Source organism: Phacochoerus africanus, chromosome 3 (genome assembly GCF_016906955.1).
Source record: "Phacochoerus africanus isolate WHEZ1 chromosome 3, ROS_Pafr_v1, whole genome shotgun sequence".
NCBI classification, from domain to species: Eukaryota; Metazoa; Chordata; class Mammalia; order Artiodactyla; family Suidae; genus Phacochoerus; species Phacochoerus africanus.
Window position 1 is genome coordinate 199,330,043 of NC_062546.1, and position 21,342 is coordinate 199,351,384.

Consider the following 21,342-nt stretch of genomic DNA (forward strand, 5'->3'; position numbering starts at 1 on the left):
GTTTTCCATGTTAGGCGTGTCCGTAATTGGTTGATCCCTTTAACCTGGGGTGGCCATTCAAGCCGTGTACCGTTTGGAGCTGTTGCAAACAAAGCTGCTGTGGACATGCGTCTAAAAGTCTGTGTGTGGATGTGGGTCCTCGTTTTTCTTGGGCGAAGACGTGGTAGCCGAGTGGCTGCGGCTCATGTGGTAGGTGTACGCTTAACTCTTCACGCAACTGCGCCACTGGTTTCCAGAGCGCTCGGTGTTGTGCGTCCTCAGCAGCGGCGCAGGCGCTCCAGCTACTCCGCAGCCTCGCCCGCCCTGGGGGTGGGCGGGCTTCTCACTTTACCTGCCCTGCTAGATAGCCGGTAGTCTCTCCCTGTGGTTTAATTTCCCTTCCCCCGATGACGAATGATGTCAGTATCTGTTCATGTGCAGTATTTGCCTGTCCTCTTTTGCGAAGTAGAATCATCTGTCCATTTCTGTATTGATTTGTCTGTCTTATTGAGTCGTAAGAGCTCTGGATATTCTGGACATAAGTCTGTGATATGTGTGTTGTGAATAGTTTTCCCCGTCTGGCTTGGCTTGCCTTTTTCTTTTTTCTTTTTCCTTTCCTTTCCTCTTTCTTTCTTTCTCTCTCTTTTCCTTTCCTTTCCTTTCCTTTCCTTTCCTTTCCTTTCCTTTCCTTTCCTTTCCTTTCCTTTCCTTTCCTTTCCTTTCCTTTCCTTTCCTTCCTTCTTTCCCTTTCCTTCCTTCCTTTTCTAGGGCCACACCTGAGGCATACCTGAAGTTCCCAGGCTAGGGGTCTAATCGGAGCTACAGCTGCCGGCCTACACCAGAGCTACAGCAACATGGGCTCTGAACCTTGTCTGCGACCTACACCATAGCTGACGGCAACGCCAGATCCTTAACCCACTGAGCAAAGCCAGGAATTGAACCCGAATCCTCATGGATACTAGTCGGATTCGTTTCCACTGTGCCACAGTGGAAACTCCAGGCTTGCCTTTTCCTTATTCTAAATGTCGTTTTTAGAATAGAGTCATTTTGGTGAAATTGAGTTACCAGCTTTTTTCTCTATGGTTCATGCTTGTGTTCTATCCAAGAAACCCTTTTCTCCCTCAGCATCGTGAAGATTTTCTCCTAGAATTTTTGCAGTTTTAGGTTTTACAGTTGAGATGATGTTTAAACTTTTAGGTGTAATCTGAGGTAAGACTCGGTGTTCATTTCCCCTATGCTGATGTTGAGTTGTCCCAACAGCACTCATCGGGGAGACTCTCTTTCCCTCGAAGCATCCTGACATCTTTGCCACCAGCCAGGTGACCACGTATTTATGCATTTCTCCCCACTCTCTGTTTGGTTTCATTGATCTGGGTCTGCTCCTCCCTAACTCCACACTTGCTTGGTTGCTCTAGCTTTATAATAAGTGTTGAAATCATGCAGTGTAAGCCTTGTAATTCTGTTTTTCTTTCTTAAAATTGCTTTGGTTATTCTAAATCCTTTGCATTTTCATGTAACTGAAAATTAACTGATCAATTTCTACTACAAAAGAGTCAGCTGGAATCTCGACTGAGATCGCATTGAATCTCTAAATCAGTTTGGAGAGAACTGATATCTTAATAACATTGAGTTTCCCACGAACATGATCTATGTCTCCTTATTTAGGTCTTCTGTAATTTCTCCCGTCAAAGTTCTGTAGTTTACAGTGTGGATATCTTTGATGTCTTTTCTTAGATTAACTCCTGTGTAGTGTGTTTTTTTTGTGTCTGGAAAATGTTTTTATCTCATTTATTTAACAATCATTTGCTGCAAATATATATATAAGAATATGACGGATTTTGTGATCTTGGAAAATAACTGAATAGTTCTAGTAGCTGTTTTGTCGCTCCCCCAGAAAGTTCTGTATAAGCAGTCACAGCGTCTGCAGATTAGGGACAGCTTTACTTCTTTGTGACCCCAATGCCTTATATATTTTTTTCTTTTCTCACTGCAAAAGTTTGGACTGGTACAGTTTTGAATAGAAGTAATGAAATCAGAAATCCTTTCATTTCTTCTAATCTTCACAGGAAATAACTTAGCTTTCCACTTTTGAGTATGTTGTTAGCTATAGGTTTTTTGGTAGGTAGCCTTTATCACTTTGGGGATTTTCTTGTTGAGAATTTTGATTATGAATGAGTGCTGAATTTTGTCAAGTGCTAGTTTTTTATCCGTTGAAGTGACCATATGGATTTTCTCTGTTTTGATGAAAGAACAAATAAAATTGATTTTCAAGTGTTATAAACCAACCTTGCATTCCTGGGATTAAACTCTATTTCCTCATAAGGCATTGTCCTCTTATTTACTGTTGGATTCGATTTGCTGTTATTTTGTTAAGGATTTTGCACCTATATCTATGAGAGGTATTCATCTGTAATTTTTGATTTTGTCAGGTCTTGGCACTTAGAGTAAGCTGGCTTTATAAAAACTTATCAGCTAACATCATAGAACGAGGAGGATCCTTGTTCCTCCCTGTATTTTCTGATAGTTTGGTGTTACTTCTTTCTTAAATGTTTGCTGGAATTTACCAGTGAAAAACTAGGTGTGGATTTTTCTTTGGGGGAAGGTTTTTGATAATACCTTTTTTTTTGGTCTTTTTAGGGCTATACCCTCGGCATATGGAGGTTCCCAGGCGAGGGGTCCAATCGGAGCTGTAGCTACCGGCCTACACCACAGCCACAGCAACGCAGGATCTGAGCTGAGTCTGCGACCTACACCACAGCTCACGGCAACGCCAGAGCCTTAACCCACTGAATGAGGCCAGGGATCGAACCTGCAACCTCATGGTTCCTAGTTGGATTCATTGACCACTGAGCCACGGTGGGAACTCCCTTGATAATACCTTTTGAAATTTTTGATAATAAATAAAAATTTTACATGGATTTAAGGTTAAGCTCTTCAGATTTTTTGTTTCTTGTCTCTACATTTTACCCACTCGCCCACCCCCGTTTCTGTCTGATGGAGGAAGAGGTAAAAACTTCTCGAAAAGGGATGTGCTGGGCTTGCTGGCTCTCTCCATTCCGGCACCCCGAGACATGCTGGCACAGAGTAGGCAGTCTAGGTATATTTGTTGGGCTGGTTGGTTTGTTGTTGCCGGTGTCTCCATCCCTCAGCATCTCTGGGAAACTTCTCCCTCTCCTCCATCCACATGGAGCTGTGTCATAGCTGTGCCATGCCAAAGGGAGGTGGCTCCTGAGTCAGGCCAGCTGGCCGTGGCTGCATGCCTTCCCCACCCTTGCAGCTGTCCACATACCTGGGGACACATCCACGGCCCTGGTAGATAGACCCTCTGAGTCAGGGCTTGCCAAGGGAAGAAATAGTTTCACCGTTTTTCTGTTTTTTTTTTTTTAATGTTAAATCATGTGGTTGAAATTACTTCTTTTCATTTTTGAAATAGACTTGAAATACCAGAGGAAAACAGGAAGCTTGGTCAGAGGCCTGGGTAAACTGTCTAAAGTTAGGAGGGGTGGTGGTTATAGGTGAGGGAGGAGCACCCTGAAAGTCACCTTGTCTGTGACTTACCTGCCCGACTGGGAATGGGTCCGAGAGGGCCTTTCCTGGGCTGCTTACGACTGACACCCCAGCTTTGAGTACATTAGTTGGTTGGGAGTGAGACAAAGCAGGTGGTTTGGCCTGAGCATCTCTGAGAGAACGCGAACGCCTGGCTCTGTACTCCGTTCAGGTCCCCGGCATCTAGAAGGGTTCTAGCGCCCACTCCCTCCTTTGGATCTTAGGGTGCCTCCAGCGCAGCTGCAGAGGCTGGATGTGGGTAGGGCTCCCTTGGCAGAGCTGGGAGCTCAGGCAACAGCTGTGCATCTCAGGGCCCTATCTCCTTCCTGGGCCTAGATTGGAAGGACACAGCCTCCCATGTTAGAGTACCCGCTGCATCCACATGCTGGCACATAGCTCCCCTAGACCCCCAGGTCAAGTGGGCACGCCATCCTTCCAGGAGGGAGCTCCATGGACCACAATGTTCCCTGGCCACGATGTGCTGGCCACCGTATTCTGGTCCTGGCCCTGCCTCCTGCAGGCTGTGTGGCCTTGCAGGAGTGGGGGGTGGGGTCACCTACCCTCTCTGGGCATCCATTTCCCAGTGTGTGACATGAGGTTGGAGCAGGTTGGTTGTCCAGTCACGGGCATGTGTGCGAGTCTGTGACCTCACCTCTGGCTGACCCACGCAGGGCCACATGGTGACTGAGCTGTGAGAGAAGCAGCTCAGACCTAGCCGTCCTCACCTTCTCCGCCTCCGGCTCTGCTTCGCGCCGTCCAGTCGGAAACCTTCACCTTGTGGCGTTTGCTGTTTTAATGCAGTGGTAACAGGTCTGAAGACATTTCCCTGAGAATCAGTCCTGGGGGAAGAGTTAACACCCCTTTCATTGCCAGGGTCGGGGGAGGTAGTGGCAGTGAGGCCATCTCACCAGCAGGGTCCCCACTCGAGGGGCTTGGAGAAGGGCTGAAGGGACCCCCACCTCGGGTTCTGCTCCTGTTGGCCTTGTCCTTTGCTGGGAGCAAAACTGGAGAGCATCCTCTTAGGCGTAGCAGAGTGACCTCCGCGTGAAATGTGGACATCTCCCCAGACATTTAGCTCCCAGGCTAAGGCACAGTCAAGTCCAGGAACCCGGACATTCCGCCTAAATGGAGGGTTAGAAGGGGAAGGAGGTCTTGTTGTAGTCGTTTTCACTTTGTGAGGCTTTTCGTCTCGAGTTGCTTGGTATGTGTGAGCACACACAGGCAGTTTGCAGAGGTGACCGTTGGTGTCGGTGGGAGTGTTCCATGCTGTCATTGTTTATGGAGCGAGTACCACCTGCCTGGCACTCCGGGATTACTCTGGGATCCCTCCTTGGAGGAACTGGAGTCAGAAAAGGGACAAGGCAAATTCCATCTTTTATGAAGCAAGTTGCATTTCACACCTCTACATCAAATGATCTTTTTTTGTTTGTCTTTTTAGGGCCACACCTGAGGTATATGGAGGTTCCCAGGCTAGGGGGGTCGAATGGGAGCTGTAGCCGCCGGCCTGCACCACAGCCACAGCAACACCAGATCTGAGCTGTGTCTGCGGCCTTCACCACAGCTCATGGCAATGCCAGAGCCTTAACCCACTGAGTGAGGCCAGGGATCTAACCTGAATCCTCATGGATACTAGTCAGATTTGTTTCTGCTGAGCCATGATGGGAACTGCTAGAACACTTTTTTTTTGGGTCTTTTTCGAGGGCCGCACCCATGGCATATGGAGGTTCCCAGGCTAGGAGTCTAATCAGAGCTGTTGCTGTCAGCCTATGCCAGAGCCACAGCAACGTGGCATCCGAGCCGCATCTGTGACTTACACTACAGCTCACGGCAACGCCGGATCCTTAACCCACTGAGTGAGGCTGGGGATCGAACCCACAACCTTATGGTTCCTAGTTGGATTTGTTAACCACTGCCCCACAACGGGAACTCCCTAAAACTCATTTTTTAATTGAAGTGAATTTACAATGCGGTGGTCGTTTCAGGTGTACAGCAAGATGGTTTGTTTATGCGTACTATATATTCTCTTTCATTATTGGTCATTGCAGGATTTTAAATACAAGTTCCTTGTGCTGTATAGTAAGTCCTTGTTTATCTACAGACAGCAGGTCTCTCTGCGTTCCCCCTAAGATGGCGTAGAGTGACTTACATCCGAGGTTAGCAGCACACTGCTCTGAAGGGCCAGGTCTTTTAGGCCTTGCTGGCTGTTGGATCTCCAGGGCCACATGCAGCAGCCAGAGACTGGGTGTTACGAGCAGGTGTGGCTGTGTTCCAGTCAAACTGTATTTAAAGACCAGGCGGCCGGGAGAGGTTGGCCTGGCCTGGACCGGAGTCCTCAGACTGGATCTGTGGTGGTGGTATTACCGTCGTCTATTACAGCAGGCGCCTCGGTGCGCCGCCATTTGAGTGGAGAGTTGCCAGTTCTTCTGTAACGGAGTCAATCACGTTCTTTACCTGGAGCACGAAGAAGGCTCAGTCTCTGGGCCTCAGTTTCCTTCTCTGTGGTGATGGGGGTGGTGTCTCAGTTCAGATTAGATTTGAAGCATTAAAGAAAACCCAGGTGGGGAGTTCCCATCGTGGCTTAGCGGTTAATGAATCCGACTAGGAACCATGAGGTTGCGGGTTCGATCCCTGGCCTTGCTCAGTGGGTTAAGGATCCGGCGCTGCCGTGAGCTGTGGTATAGGTCGCAGATGCTGCTTGCATCCCGCGTTGTTGTGGCTGTGGTGTAGGCTGGTAGCTACAGCTCCGATTCGACCCCTAGCCTGGGAACCCCCATATGCCGAGGGTGCAGCCGTAGAAAAGACAAAAAGACAAAAAAAAAAAAAAAAGAAAAAAGAAAACCCAGGTGACAGTGGCTTAAATAAGGTGGAGGTTTGATTTTATCTCCTTGAAAAGACTTGGGGCCAGCAGTCCTATCAGCATGGAGCCCACAGCCGGCGGGATCTCAGTGTCCCCTCGTGGTAGGGAGCAGGCAGCAGGGGAGGCTGCCACCGTGTCACCCTCTGGGAGAGCTTTCCTGGAAGCCCCCTGCTGCGTGCTGGCTGGCATATCCCCTCCGCGTCCCCAGTGCAGGGCTGGGGGAACGTGTGCCCGCTCAGCCAGGCATCTAGAGGCCTTTGGGACAGCGTGGGCAGTTGGTGAGGAAGAAGAGAAGTGCTAGTTGTGTAGGCTGCTGGTGGTTGTTGTTCCAGACACTGATTTTGTAGGAAAAAAACAAGTATAGATAATTTAAAAATACCTCTTACTGTAGGTATTTTGGAAAATACAGAAAACCAGAAGGAAAAGAAAAAAGCATGAGATGTCACCTTCAGTTTTCTAAGGCTTTATGTGTCCTACCCTTTAAATATATATGTATAAATTCTGTGTAAACCTTGTTTTTTCCTTTCGGTATTTTGCTTGTTTCCTGGCGTGCCGCCTGGTAACTAGTCCATAGTTTACTGAACGTATAAACAGCCTGAGACCAGCTCATCAGTGAAGGTGGGCATGAGACTTTGTCCCAAGGAGGACACACCTGGCAAGTCAGCAAATACAGGTGCACTTACCTCAGGCCGCTTTGCTCTGGGAAGTCTGACTGCCTAATCACCTTGACCTTCAGTGATTAGAGCAGGGCATGGTGGCCGACCTTGGGCTGGAGAAGTTGGTTATGAGTTCTCTCCCCTCCTAGATAACTGTTAACTGTAAGGTTACTGTAGATGCACTTGGGTACATGCAGATTTATCATCAAATACTGCCAGAGGGAAGCAGGTCAATTACGACAGCATGGCGGCTGTCAGATTTGACAGCTGAATCACTCCCATTCACTCCTTTCATCCCCACATCCTTCAAGACCCGTTACCAGGGTACTTTGCTGGGTAATTATTATTATCACTGGGATGATAATAATTCTAGGTGGTTGAACTAATGACTTGGAGCTAATTGTTCCTTCTGTGCAGTAGCCAGGAGGGAGGTGCAGTCCTTTCTGCTGTGGTGTGTTTCTCGAACAATAAGTGCACTCACCCACCAGCTGAAAGCAGCAGGATGTGGCCAGCCAGGGGGGAGCATAGCCCTGGGCTTGAGGTCTGTGCTCAAGTGTTTGAACCCTAATTCTGTATGCACTCCATTCATGAAGCGCCTTCCTTTTTTTTTGAAAGGTAAAGTGCAGTGTTTACTATAGTATTTCCTTGTGTACTCTCAAAGTCTGCGCAGTACTGGTGTTGGCACTAGGATTGCTGTTTTGTTAATCTTTGGCTGCAGCATTGCCAAGATGTGAGTGGTCTGCCCCAGCTCATCCTTTGCCAGGAGACTTACTATTTTTATTGTTCACTTGTAGAATGTGAGGATTTTCAGCAACTCAAATTTTGCATTACAGCAAAAACACCTGTAATGCTTTACCGATGCTAAGACTGCTCTTTTATTTGCTTTTTAATACAAATGACCAGTTCCTGATAAATAATTAAGTACACATAACCCAAAACAAATAAAAAACCCTCAGAAGTCTTATCACTGAGATCCCAGACACGAAAACTGCTGTAGAGACCTGAGGTTCTCAAACTTGGGGACGATTAAGGAGGGGGGGAGGTGAGGTCTGCCCACAGGAGGACCTCAGGCAGTGGAGACATTTGGGGCTGTGACAGCTGGATGGGGGTGGGGGGTTGAGGGCACACTCCTGGCGTGTCCCTGATGCTGCTCAGCTCCCTGCAGTGCTGTGGGCACAGCCCCTACAGTTACTGGGCTCACAATGTCAGTAGTGCTGCAGCTGAGAGACCCTGATAGAGACATAGACTTTAGGTATTTTCCAGTGAATACCAGTACCTCTACTTTAGTTTTCCAAAAAGTGGCATCAATTATGCATGCTAATTTGTAACCTGCTGTTAAAATTTATATGATGAACACCTCTGTGCATAAATATGCGTTCTCATCACCCTTTTTAAACTTGTCTAAATGGTATTCTGTTGTGTGAACGTGTCATTATTTATGTATTTCGCCATTCCCCAGTTTTTGGAGGTTTAGGCTGTTTCTAGTGTTCTGCTCTCAGAGGCATGTTAGGTTTCGTTTGTTTGTATTCTGCCTTCTACCTGTTGGTCTCTTGTCTCCCTGCCTGCTGTTGGGGAATTGCCATCTGGGGCACCACCCCTACCCCTGGGGGTCCTTCAAGGCGATGATGCCCCCCACCGCAGCCCAGGGGCCCTCTGCTCGGGGCAGGTTTCCCTCACATCAAACACGTTTCAAAGCTGATGCAGCCCTGTTGAAATACCCACTAGGTAAATAACGCTCTGTCACATTTCAGTTTTAGGTATAACTTTTGCTTTAGTTAACCGTTTGTTCCTTTTGAAAAATCCGTCTTCTGATAGATTACATGTGATTTTGACCTGCGACCCAGTTGGCTTTGCTCCCTGCCTGACGGTCCTGGGGTCCCTAGGGCTGGTGTCCTAGGAGAGTTGGGAGATGGGCAGGGCGGAGGGGACCCTGGGCCCTGGGTGGGTGAGTCACAGTGGTGGGGACCCCCTCTTAGCCCCCAAAGCTGCCCTGAGACGAGGTGAGGTGCAGCCTCGGAAGGGAAAGCGGTGCCCGCTTCTTCCTCGGGGGGCAGAGAACAGGGTGGGGGCCTGGGAGTCTGGCCCTGCGTCCTGAGCTGCTTTCCCCCAGGCACCTCCGGGAGCTTGTTTGTGCGGTGGTGTCTATTTTTGTGTTTCGTGTGATCCTGTGTGAGGAAGTCCGTTGTCTACGCACGTCCCAGCTGTTGTGAGGAGCCTGTCTCGGGGGGCTTCCAGGTAGGGGCTTGGGTCTGGCCATCCAGCGTGTCGGGCGCATCGGAGGAGCAGGATGTGAGTAACAGGAAGTGTGCCACGTGCTTGTTCTCGGCCACCTTCCCAGGCCCCGCAGGCCCGGGAGCTATATTTAGCCGAGTAGTTCCAGGTTCCTAATCCTGCGTGGACACTGCCCATTGCTCCTCTTTCTGTTGGTGGCTGAACCGTGCCGTGCTGACAGGCACACTCCGTCTCTGGTCTGCTCCAGTGACCCTTGGGTTCTTGCCCCTCGGCTTTCAAACCCGAGTTTCGTTTCTGCTAGGCCACTTCGATTCCGGTCCACTTCGCGCAGTTGGAAGATGCTCTGAAGAGGCAGGGTGGCAGGTAGGAGCTCCAGGTGGTGGTGGGCGGTCGGGCCGTGGGAAGCTGTCCGGCACGAGTTACCATCACAAGCGTTTAAGACGAACGGAGTGGGGTGGATTGTGGACGACGGGAGGTTCTCAGGAGGGCTGCTTTTCGTCTGTTTCTTAGAAGCAGAAGGCTGGGGTTTTAAAGCCCCCAGCGTGGTGGTGTGACTTCACCCACGCGCCAGAAGTGCTCTCTGGTCACCTTGCAGCCAGATGGAAAGCCTGCAGGTCGATGAGCTTCTCTGAGAGGAGTGCCATTGTCTGAGCTTTGTCACAGGAGGGTTTCACCCAGGTCCCCAAGCACCTGGAGCCTGGAAGCAGTCTGCCTGGGGGAGCGCTCACTCCCTGGTCACAGTGCTGGAGAAGTGGGTGATTTTTGCCCAGTGGTGTCAGACTGTGCTTTAGGCACCTGTTGACCAGATGCCCACGTGGGCTGCTCGATGGGTGTCCCTGCGCCCAGCTGTCTGCTGTGACTGTGTCATCTTGCTGTGGGAGCAGCTGGAAGCCAATCATTTGCTCTCTTCATCGTCTCACATGCTCTGTCCTGTGCTGGCCTTTGGACCAGTGCCTTTCTGCTGGAGGACAGCAGGTGACAGCTCCTGCCACCACAGCAGTAGTGTCTCATTCATGGGGGTGGGAGTGGGGACCCTGAGGGGCAGGCACTGCTCCCCAGTTTGTAGGTTAAGAAGCTGAGGCCTTGAGGGACGAGTCATTTGTGCCTCTGCCGTCTCGGTCTGTGTAACTGCTGTGCTGTACCGCCCCCTGCACACCCTTCATCCCATCACTGAGGCTTCGAGAGCTGGCCTGTCCTTTGAGCAGCAGGCCCCATGCTTTGAGAATCTTCAGAAAGGCAGTTTCTGGGGTTCTGGTGGCTGCCGCCCCAATGGTTCATGGAAGGGGGTGCGTTGGGAGAGAAGCTTCTTTGTTGGTCTCTGAAAGCTTCCTTCTGAGCGGTCCGGCCAGCGCCACCCCCTTGCTCCCTCATCAAGCATCAGCCTTACTTTCACACATTCAGCCAGCTCGTTAGGAGAAATTTGAGAGGCAAATGAGGAACAGTTGTGTCTGCCATGCAATGCCTGGCAGCCACGGAGGCCCGGAGGCGGGCGGGTGTGTGACTGCCATGCCAGCCCTGGGGGCGGCTGTTCTGTGCGGCAGCGAGTGAATGAGCACTTGGCCGCCAAGGTCAGGCTCCCAGAGATTCCTCGGTTTGACCAGCAGAATCCGAATCTGTCTGCAGGCGTGGTTTCAGGCTGACCCATTCCCTTCTGTAAGGCTAAGCTCAAACCACAAGGCAAACTATAAATTTATACTATAAATCGTAAGTATAATGAACTCTACATACTCTGTTCCTGTGTGTGTGTGTGTGTGTGTGTGTGTGTGTACACAAATACCATAAACACAAAACATAGTGTATGTATCTCTAGCCCTAGCTAGGATATTTCAGCATTTTTTTTTTGTCAAAGCATATAACATTTAAAAAAATTATTGAGTATTTCAGGCATTTAAAAAGTAACACGATAATTCCATACACTTCCAGCCTGAGAAGGAAAATTACAAACTTCCTTGGAGTTCTTTGTATTAATTTCCCATCCGGTTCTCCTCCTGCCCCCTCCCCCGCAGTCACCCCCATTCTGAGTTTATCATTTGTTTGCATGCTTTTTATACTTTCTCTACTCATATTTATAGATATAAACAATACTGTGTATAGTTTAGCCGTTTTTTTTTTTTTTTGCTTTTTGGGGCCATTCCCACAGCATATGGAGATTCCCAGGCTGGGGGTCCAATTGGCACTACAGCTGCCAGCCTATGCCACAGCCACAGCAACGTCAGATCCAGGCTGCATCTGCGACCTATAACACAGCTCACAGCAACGCCAGGTCCTGGAGCCACTGAGTGAGGCCAGGGATCGAACCTGCAACCTCATGGTTCCTAGTCAGATTTGTTTCCGCTGCGCCACGATGGGACCTCCTAAAAATTTCTAATAAAAGGTGTCACAATACACATCTCCTGCAGCTTGCTTTTTTCTCATCCAGCATTGTGTTTCTGAGACTTACCCATGAGGTTGCAGTCATCTTTAGTTAAGTGGTTCAAGGTTTACATGATTGATTTCTGATTCCTAGAATTAAATCAGAATTTCCAGGGAGTGGGACATGAGCTTCAGAGCCTTTCCCAAGTAAGGACAGTCCAAGTTGACACTCAAACTCCCAGGGTTAATTTTGTGGCTTACACTGGGGTCCAGTATATGATGCATCCCCCTGTTGACTTTGCCCGGATTTCACCATTACAGCTGGTGCTTCTGCTGCTGCTGAGAAGAGTCCTGTACTTGTCTCCTGGCACATGGCGTGGGTTTCTCTAGGCATATGGGGACACCTGTCAGGTGTGCACATTTTTAGCTTGATGAGATTTTGTTCAATTGCTCTATAAAACTTTTAATTTTTCCTGTTTTTTTGGCCATGCCCACAGCGTGTGCAAGCTCCTGGGCCAGGGATTGAACCCACGCCACAGCAGCGATTTGAGTCACTGCAGTGACAATGCCAGCTCCTTACCTTGCTGTGCCACAAGAGAACTCCCAGAGTAATGCATTTGAAATCCAAATCAGATGTCAGCCTTCTGCCAAAGACCTCTACGGCCCCCCCATTCCACTCCGAGGAAGAGCTGCAGCTCTTCCGTCGCCCACACAGCACCCCGCGGCAGGCATGCTGCTTCTCCAGGCTGCCCGGGCGCGCTTGCTCCAGCCGTGGGCTGCACTCCTGCTCCGGACGCCTCCCCTCCCCGTCCTTCCCGGCTTTCCCAGGAGGCCTGCCTTGACCCCGACCTCTTCCTGGTCTCTGACTCTCCCACCAGCCGCTGCTCTGGATGCTGTTTCATTTACTTCTTTATCCCAGTATTTGTTTCCTGTCTGCATTTGAGTGGAAGCTCCATGGGCGTCTTGTCATTTGCTGACACGGAAGACTGCCCGGATTTATTTCTGAGAAGAAAGGGAGAGTGTGGAGCCTGAAGATGAGGGTTGAGTGTGGGAGAGGAGGTTGAGGCCTCTGGGGGGCGTTGGCAGGAGAGCCTGTCTCGGTGTGTGCGTGGGGCCTGTCTGCTGGGCAGTGGGTTGTGTGGGTCTGGAGCTGGGGCAGCTTGGCTGGCGGGGTTCTGGTCGCTCCCAGAGCACACCTGCTGTTGGTGAGGTGCCGGGCCGGCCCACTCGGGAAGTGTGGTGCCATTTGAGTGCGGGGCCTGTGGCTCATGGCTGACCTGAGACATGGCTTCGCTGCTGCTCTCGCAGGCACTGCTGTGTGGAGAAGTGAGTCCTGCCGTTTCCGGTTACCGGTGCTCTGCCTTGGGCAGGTGTGGCTACCAGGCCACGTGTCCCAGCATGAAAACAGGAGCACTGGGGCCCTCGTGTCAGTGTCATACGAGGACCCAATTTGTTTTTCTTTGAGAAGGTTACTCAGGGTGTGTCTGCATAAATAATCTCCTTGGCAGGTCAGAGGTTATACCAGTTTGCACCACCTACAAATAAAGGACTTTAGCAAGATAAGATTGTACTTTTAATCTCTGCCAAGACCACACATGCTCCTGTTCTTAAGAAACAGAGCATTGTTCTGAGTGTTCAACATATAATTTCAATGTATTTAGATATCAGAAAATGTTGTTGATTGTGGTTACTTTTTCAAAAAATGGTATTGGCGTGTAGCTGACATACAACGTTGTGTTAAGTTTCAAGTGGACAGCAAAGTGGATCAGTCGTACATATACATATGTCCATTCTTTTTCAGATTCTTTTCCCATATAAGTCACTACAGAATACTGAATAGATTTCCCTGTGCTGTACAGCAGGTCCTTGCTAGTTATGTGGATTCATACCCTTTTTTTTTTTTTTGCTTTTTAGGGCCGCTCCCGCGGCATAATGGAGGTTCCCAGGCGAGGGGTTGAATTGGAGCTACAGCCACCGGCCTACGCCACAGCCATAGCAACACCAGATCCGAGCTGTGTCTATGACCTATACCACAGCTCATGGCAACGCCAGAGCCCCAACCCACTGAGCAAGGCCAGGGATCGAACCTGCAACCTCATGGTTCCTAGTTGGATTCGTTTCCGCTGCGCCACGATGGGAACTCCCTGTGGTTACGTACTTTTAAGGAAAGCTTTTATTTTGAGATCATGGTAGAGTCACATGGAATTGAAATAATGCAGATCCCGTGTGTCCTTTGCCCAGTTCTACCTGTCGGTAACATCTTGCAAAACTGTAGTAAAATATCACCCCTGGAACGCTGACACCGGTACGGCCAGGATCCAGAACATTCCATCTCGTCAGGGTTGCCCTGCCTGTCCTTTCATAGCCACACCCCTGTCCTTAACTCCTGCAGCCAACAACCTGCAATTTTGTTATCTCAGAAATGTTGTATATGAGGAATCAGGTAGAGAGAGGCCTTTTCCACCCCGCAGAGCTTCCTGGAGATCCCTCCAGGCTGTGGGGTGAGAGTTCCTCTTTGCACAGGGTGGGGTTCCGTGGAATGGGCGCCCCACTGTGAGTTTAATCATTGACCACTGAAGGACACCTGGGTCGTTTCCGTTTTTTCGGTGATTGTGAGTAAAGCTGCTCTGAACATTCATGGGCAGGTTTTTGTGTGAATGTAAGTCTTCATTGCTTTGGGATACATGCCCAAGAGTGTAATCGCAGGGTTGTCTTATAGTTTCATGTTTAGTTTTAAGAAACTGCCAAACTGTTTCGCAGACTGACTGTACAGTACGGGCCAGTTTCCCACACCTTCTCCAGAATTTGGCGGTGTCGCTTTTTATTGTAGCCATTCCAGTGGGGTGGATAGTCACATTATGTTGTGATTTCTGTTAGCACTTTCTTAAGGGTTAGTGATGTTGAATAGGTTTTCATGTACGTACTTGCCTCTGTGTGTCCTCTGACACGGTGGAGGGGTGGCTGGCAGGTGTGAAAGTCCTGGCTTGGTCTTCTCTAGACAACACGTGGCAGGTGCTGCCGCTTCATTGCCGCCTGAGGGGGGGAGTGTGGGGGCCCCGGTTGTTTCCGTGGTGTTTGGCTGGAGTAGAGTGGGTACTGGCTCTTCTCTGAGTTGATGTTGTCCTGTTAGGCTCTCCTTTCCTGGAGCCATGGCTGAAGAGGGCAGGCTTTTGGCGAGTTTTTAAATTCCTTCCATACTCATTGGTGTTTCTGGCCGGGCTTCTTCAGCTCTGCGTCTTGGATGTGTGGGACAGAGAGCTCAGGGCCTTGTCCTTCCTCAGCCCCTTCCTCTCCACCCTTGAGAGCCGTCTCATATTTATATCTAATTGTATATCTGATGTCCTGGGGGTTAGTTACCTGTAGCCAGAGGAACAAGGGAAAGATGGCTAAACCATCTTCCTGGAAGCAGCCTGCCGGTGGCTGTTATTTTTTCATCTGTGAAGTAGGATGACCCAGGCTGCACATCTGCCCCGCCTTGTCCTGCTTGTCGTGGCCTCTGGACCACCCCAGGCTCAGGGCCTTGCCGTTATTACTGGCAAGGTTGTTTGGTTTGGCCCGTGGTTCCAGCACGACAGAGTTTGCAGGGTCTCGGTCTTGTTGTCATTTAAGGTCTCATTTGCAAATGAGAGGCACGTCCAAACCCGTGGTTAGGAACTGCTGTTCAGGACGTCGCTGTGAATCACGGGTGTCCTTGTCATCGTCCCCCAGATCGTATTCCTCCAGTGTCTATTTCGATCTCCGGGAACTCGTCAGAGTGGGAAGGGCAGTGGTCAGATGACTCGGAGATGTCCTGTCATCCTTGTGCTGATTCTCCAGGCCAGCATCCCTTCCAAGAAGGAAATGCAATGGGCCCGAACCTGCTTGTTCAAGTGAGCCTAGGAGAACGCTTGGTGACTGCCAGTTCCCCTCACTGCCGGCATCCGTGCCACTCCTGGCACCGCTCACGTGCATCCAGGTGGGGAGCTGGGAGCTGGGCCTGAGCTGGCCTGCCCCGAGTCCCGGCCCCTACTGTTACCTGTGGGACTTGGGGCAGTTCACTCGGCAGGCCTCGGTTTCCTGTCCTGGTACCTACCCCATCATGCGGTGGACCAGGTGGGACAAACGGGTACCTGTCCACACCCACCAGATGTCCCAGCACTGCTTGGTACTGGAGCAGGGGAGCGGCTGCCGACACCCTCTTCACTGTGTCCCTGTCTTTTCAGCCCTGTGTGTAGTAGTAGCTCCAGCCCACCTTCTCCACCGAGACGCCGCCCTGGATGTTCCCAGCAGGTTTCCTCCTCCTCCTTGATTTCCCAAAGACTGCTGCCCGTGCTTTCGTAACCGCTCAGCTAACTCTTCCCACGGCGTGGAAGATACTTGCCTGGCTTGGGTGCCTTAGACCATTTGTGTGGAAGGATGGAAGCAAACATTAATAAACAAAACAATATATGTCTTCAGTATATAGTATAAACTTAAGGCTTTTTGCTGTTTTTAAAAAATAAATTCCTTTTTTAAGAACATTAAATCGAATTTGTTTGTTTATTTTTGGCGTCGCCTGCAGCACACAGGCGTTCCCAGGCCAGGGGTGGAATCTGCATGCTGCAGTGACAATGCCCGAACCGCATACCCCTGTGCCACAAGACAACTCGCTTTATGGTCTTTTTAGTAATTATTTTTTGAGTGGATAATGCATGTACATGGTACAGAGCTAAAAGGACGACAAGGTAAGTTTCCCAGGCTTCAGAGGTCCCTTCTCAGAGGCGACTGGGCCACTTTTCCCTCTACGCCCACACCACCCGTACTATTCCTGCAATTTGCTTCCAGCGCCTAACAGTGTATCTTAGGGCTTGCTCCCTAAGTGTGTGAGGAGTAAGGCGCGTCAGTCTGTTTAGGGCTGTGTGATCGTCCAGTTAGTGCGAAGCCCCATAGCGTAGGCTGCCAGCTGCCTGCCAGGCGTCCCTTGATCCGTATTTGAGTTGTTGTTCCTTTGGTCTTTACCATGGACTTTCATGAATAACCTCATATGTGCTCTGTCCGTTCTCAAGAGGGCACGTTTGTAGAAACAGTGTTGCAAGACAAAGCTGTATGTTTTAAAGTTTGCCAGATTTCACCAAATGTTCTCTGTGGTTGTATTATTTACACCTCAAATGTATGAGACTTAACAGCGTGTTGTCAAACTTTTGATCTCTATGAACTTTGTAGGTAAAAAATAGGTATCTTGCAGTTTTAATTTGCATTTATCTGATGAGTAAGGCTGAGCATTTTTTTTCCTGTTTAAGATCTAGCCACTATTTTCGTAGATCTCTGCCCGTCTCTCATATTTGTACACTTCCACCTTCTTTTGTTTCTTGTACATTTAGTTTTCTAACCAGATTTTGTCCGGGGTCTGGGCAGCTCTATCATTTTTCTTTTGATTGAGTTACATGGTTAGTTTTATTCCATGGTTCTTTTTACTGAGGTATGGCCTATGCTAATGGGAAGGTGCACTGGTAACACATGAGCTTGACAAATGTTCCCAATCAAGGCGCATTAGCAGCTCCTGGTGGCTCTCTTTGGTGTCTCTTCCCCAAAGCAACCACGAGATCCAGCTGCCAATCCTAAAGGTTAGTGTTACTTGTTTGTTTATTTGCTTTTTAGGGCCGTACCCGTGGCATATGGAAGTTCCCAGGCTAGGGGTCCTAGGCCAAAGCCACAGCAATGAGGGATCTGAGCTGCATCTGTGACCTCTGCCACACAGCTCATGGCAACTCGGGATCCTTAACCCACTGAGCAAGGCCAGGGATTGAACCCGCATCCTCATGGATACTAGTCAGGTTCTTAACCCACCGAGCCGCAATGGGAACTGCTGTTTTGGGTTTTTTTTATACTTTATATATGCAAAATGAAGTCAAGTGAACAGTCCATATGTCTGGCTTCTTTTGCATTGAAACTCTCCTCGAGTGATTGCAGTGACAAGTGTTTCCTGGTGTGAAAACATTACAGTGCATTTATCTGCTTTATCTGTGCGGGCATTTGGGTTGTGCCTCGAGCAGGCCTGTTAAGAGTAGTGACACCGTGGACCTTCTTGTCTGTGTCTTGTCGAGAAGGATACACATTTGCATTTCACTCGGGCATGTGTGTGGAATCACTGTGCCATTGTTGACCATAAGTTCAGCTTTACGGTTTTCCAAAGTAGTTGTGCCATATCACATTCTCACCAGCACTGCTTGAGCGTGTAGTTGCTCCACAAATACTTGATACTGTTTTTTTTTGTTTGTTTGCTTGTTTGTTTTTAGGGCTGCCCTGAGGCTTATGGAAACTCCCAGGCTAGAGGTCGAATCTGAGCTACAGCTGCTGGCCTACGCCACAGCCACAGCTCATGGCAACACTGGATCCTTAACCCACTGAGTGAGGCCAGGGATCGATCCCACATCCTCATGGATACTAGTCAGGTTTGTTAACCACTGAGCCCCGACAGGAACTCCCAGATAGAGTCTTTTGATAATTGAAGACTTTTTTAGTTCAGCCACCAGGAAAGGTCTGTCACACTGGGATTTTAATTTCTGCTTCCCAGATGACTCATCAAGTCGGGCACCTTTTCTTTCTTCGTTTTGTCCCTTTTTGAAAGTCTTACCGAGTGTAGTTAGCTGACTTTAGTGTTGTGATAAGTGTGTCCCTTACTGACCACTTGATAGGAACTGTTGTGCAGTGACCGTTGGAGTCTTTCGTCCACTTTCCTGTCAGGTGGTGTGCTGCCTCTTTCTCTGCTTGGTTTTTAAATTCTTCCACCTCAGGAGAATTCCAGCAAGTGTCTAGAATTCAGGCCCATTTGCTGCGCTTCCGCCTCCTCAGAGGATTACGTGAGAAATGCTTCCACCATTTCTCTATTCTTGCTCCGTGATGGCCTTTGTGCTTCATTCATTCTCCGACTTTGGTCTGTGGTGTCCCTTCACGCTCGAGTTTTCGGGTAGCTGTCTGTCTTCTCGCTCCCTTGTATTGCTCTGCTCCGTCCTTGGTACCAGGTCTGCTTATTCCAGTCATGGGCCTGGCCCCCTGGGACTCTGTGGTGTCACTGATTTGTCCTATCAAGTTCACTAAGTTATTACCCTACTTGGAATTTGTATTTACCTTTCAAGTTCACTTAATCCTGTGAGCTGTTATTTCTTACCATACAAATTTGTTTGAAAAATATGGAGTGTCTTTTGGTCCCTAAAGTCTTTCCTGGAGTTCCCGTCGTGGCTCAGTGGTTATCAAATCCAACTAGGAACCGTGAGGTTTCAGGTTTGATCCCTGGCCTCGCTCAGTGGGTTAAGGATCCGGCCTTGCTGTGAGCTGTGGTGTAGGTCATATATGTGGCTCGGATCCTACGTTGCTGTGGCTGTGGCATAGGCCGGCGGCTGTATCTCCGATTAGACCCCTAGCCTGGGAACCTCCATATGCCTCGGGAGTGGCCCTAGAAAAGGCAAAAAGACAGAAAAAAGAAAAGAAAAGAAAAGAAATAGGGATCTGTCTTGTGGTGGCAGGGCGTGATTGGAGAGAAGCAGCAGTTGAATTTTCTTTGGCGGGGGTCTTCTGTGATGATTCTCAAAATCTGGGAGGTGGACTCTTGGCCCCAGAATGGTCCCCAGGAAGACGTCACATGAAGAGCCATCTTTGGTTCTTCCAGAGAGAACTACCTCCAGACTGGGACCTGGAGCCTGGAGTAACACCAAGAGGAACAGGGGTGGGCTGTTCTCAGCCTTTGGTCCCTGCCCCAAACCTCGAAGCAGAGCTAGGGTGTGACGTTGCCATCAGTGCCTCAGGTTTTCAGATGCGTGAGGGAGGCACAGGGAGGGGAGGCAGCAGCTCAAGTTGCACAGCTTGCAGGGCTTCAGATGCACAGGTGCGTCCTGAATGCCACGTGGCAGCCACCTGCTGGGTCCTGCCCACGTCTGGTCCCATTCAGTCCCGTGACAGCCCTGTGGGTTAGTTTTTATCATCTCCTCCCTTTCCAAAAGAGAAACATTTCCCATCCAGCCACTGGCCAGGTGGGGTTCAGATCCGAGTCTGTCTGAGGCTTCTTCAAATAGACACAAGAGTTTGTTTGCTTTTAAAGAAGGCTGAAAAGAGGTTCTTGGACATCATTTGTTGGTCAAGACCTAAAATAGGGTGGGCATAAACAAGTCTCATTGTTAGAGTTCCCACTGTGGCATAGTGGGTTAAGAGTCCAACTGCACAGAAGTTCCCATCATGGCTCAGCGGTAATGAACCCAGCAAGTATCCATGAGAACGTGGGTTCGATCCCTGGCCTCTCTCTGAGTGACTTAAGGATCTGATGTTGCTGTGAGCTCTGGTGAAGGTCAAAGACATGGCTCAGATCTGGCGCTGCTGGGGCTGCGATGTAGGCAGGTGGCTATAGCTCTGATTCGACCCCTAGCCTGGGAACTTCATACGCCGCAGGTTCGGCCCTAAAAAGCCCCCCCAAAAGAATCCGACTGCAGCAGCTCAGCTCACTACAGAGGCATGATCCCTGGGCCTGGCACAGTGGGTTAAATGATCCAGTGTTTCTGGAGCTGTGGTGTAGGTCGAAGCTAAGGCTCAGATTCAGTTCCTGGCTCAGGAACTTCCAAATGCCATGGGTGTGGCCTTAAAAAGAGAAAAGAAAAACAAGCAAAAAGAAAAAAGAAAATTCTTTCTGCACCAACCCCAGGCCATTGGAGATTGCCAGGCTGCCTCGGCCTGCTTTGACCACCTGTCTAGAGCACCCGCCGTTCCCCTTGCACACCACCCACTTCCTCCTCTTGTCTCCTGCCTGTGTCTGAGTTGTTTTCTGGCTTGCCTTCTCTCCCTAGTATAAATAAGATCTGCGTGAGTAGGAACCTTGCCCGTCGTGGGCTTGGGAGCCTGGGTCAGAGCAGACCCTCAGTAAGCATCGGCTAGGAGAATGGGTGGTGTCGACACTGGGGTACAGCCTGCTTGCTGGGGTACAGGCTCTGTGCTGTCTCTCCCACCTGACCCCAGGAGGGGACGCAGCTGCTCCAGGCGTCTGCCTGCTCCCTTTCCATGTCCCCCACCCTCTCCTGGCCTTGCCTGTTTCCACACCCAGCCCAGCCCCTGCGTGGGCTTAGGCTAGTTACCCTGGTCATGTGGGAGAGTGACTGGCACCATGGGTTTGAGACCCGGTTCCAATTAATCCCCTTTGGTGATTAAGCTTTGTAGGTAGTTTATGGAAATCATGGAAGAGAAAATCTGTGAAACACTGCTTCTAAATTTTCTGAGCCTGAAACATGGTCATTTAGTAACTTAGGTTGGGTGCTCCTAAATTGGGTCTTTCTAGTAAAAATTAAAGCTGTAAGAGGGGCAAAATCCAAAAGTTAAATCACATATTTTATTGGTGAATCCATGAGGAAGTAGACATTTTCCTAACACTGCTGGTGGGAGTGCAAACTGGTGCAGCCCCCCTGGAGGGGGACTTGGCAGTAGGAACAGGATTACATATGCATTTCTTCTTTGCCAGGGCGGTTCCACTGCTAGGAATTTATCCCAGGAATACCCCAGTAAAAATATTAAAAAGTTCATGTAAACATCCATGCCGTTTGCTGTGGTGCTGTGTGTGAAACAGCAAAGGCGTCTCGCAGCACGGACTTCCCGTTAACAGGGCACTGGCTGAGTAGACTCTGGCGCGCCCGAGCAGCTGTGGGAAGAGTGAGCGATCACTGTTGATAAAGAGTGATGGCCAGGATGTGCGCATGCGGAGGTTAGGGGCACAGGCCCTCTGCACAG

At 49.7% G+C, this 21,342-nt stretch overlaps 1 protein-coding gene across 7 annotated transcripts in view; it reads left to right on the forward strand.

Annotated features, from left to right (window-relative positions):
- DGKD (diacylglycerol kinase delta) overlaps window positions 1-21,342 on the forward strand; it is a 116,773-nt gene that overhangs the window by 57,716 nt on the left and 37,715 nt on the right. Inside the window, exon 1 of one of the 7 annotated variants that reach the window (XM_047773803.1) lies at window positions 9,464-9,633. The exons of the other annotated variants lie outside the window; for them this stretch is intronic. The gene's annotated coding sequence lies outside the window, so the exon portion shown is untranslated. Of the gene's footprint in view, window positions 1-9,463; window positions 9,634-21,342 lie in introns of those variants that run through there. 7 annotated transcript variants of the gene reach the window in all.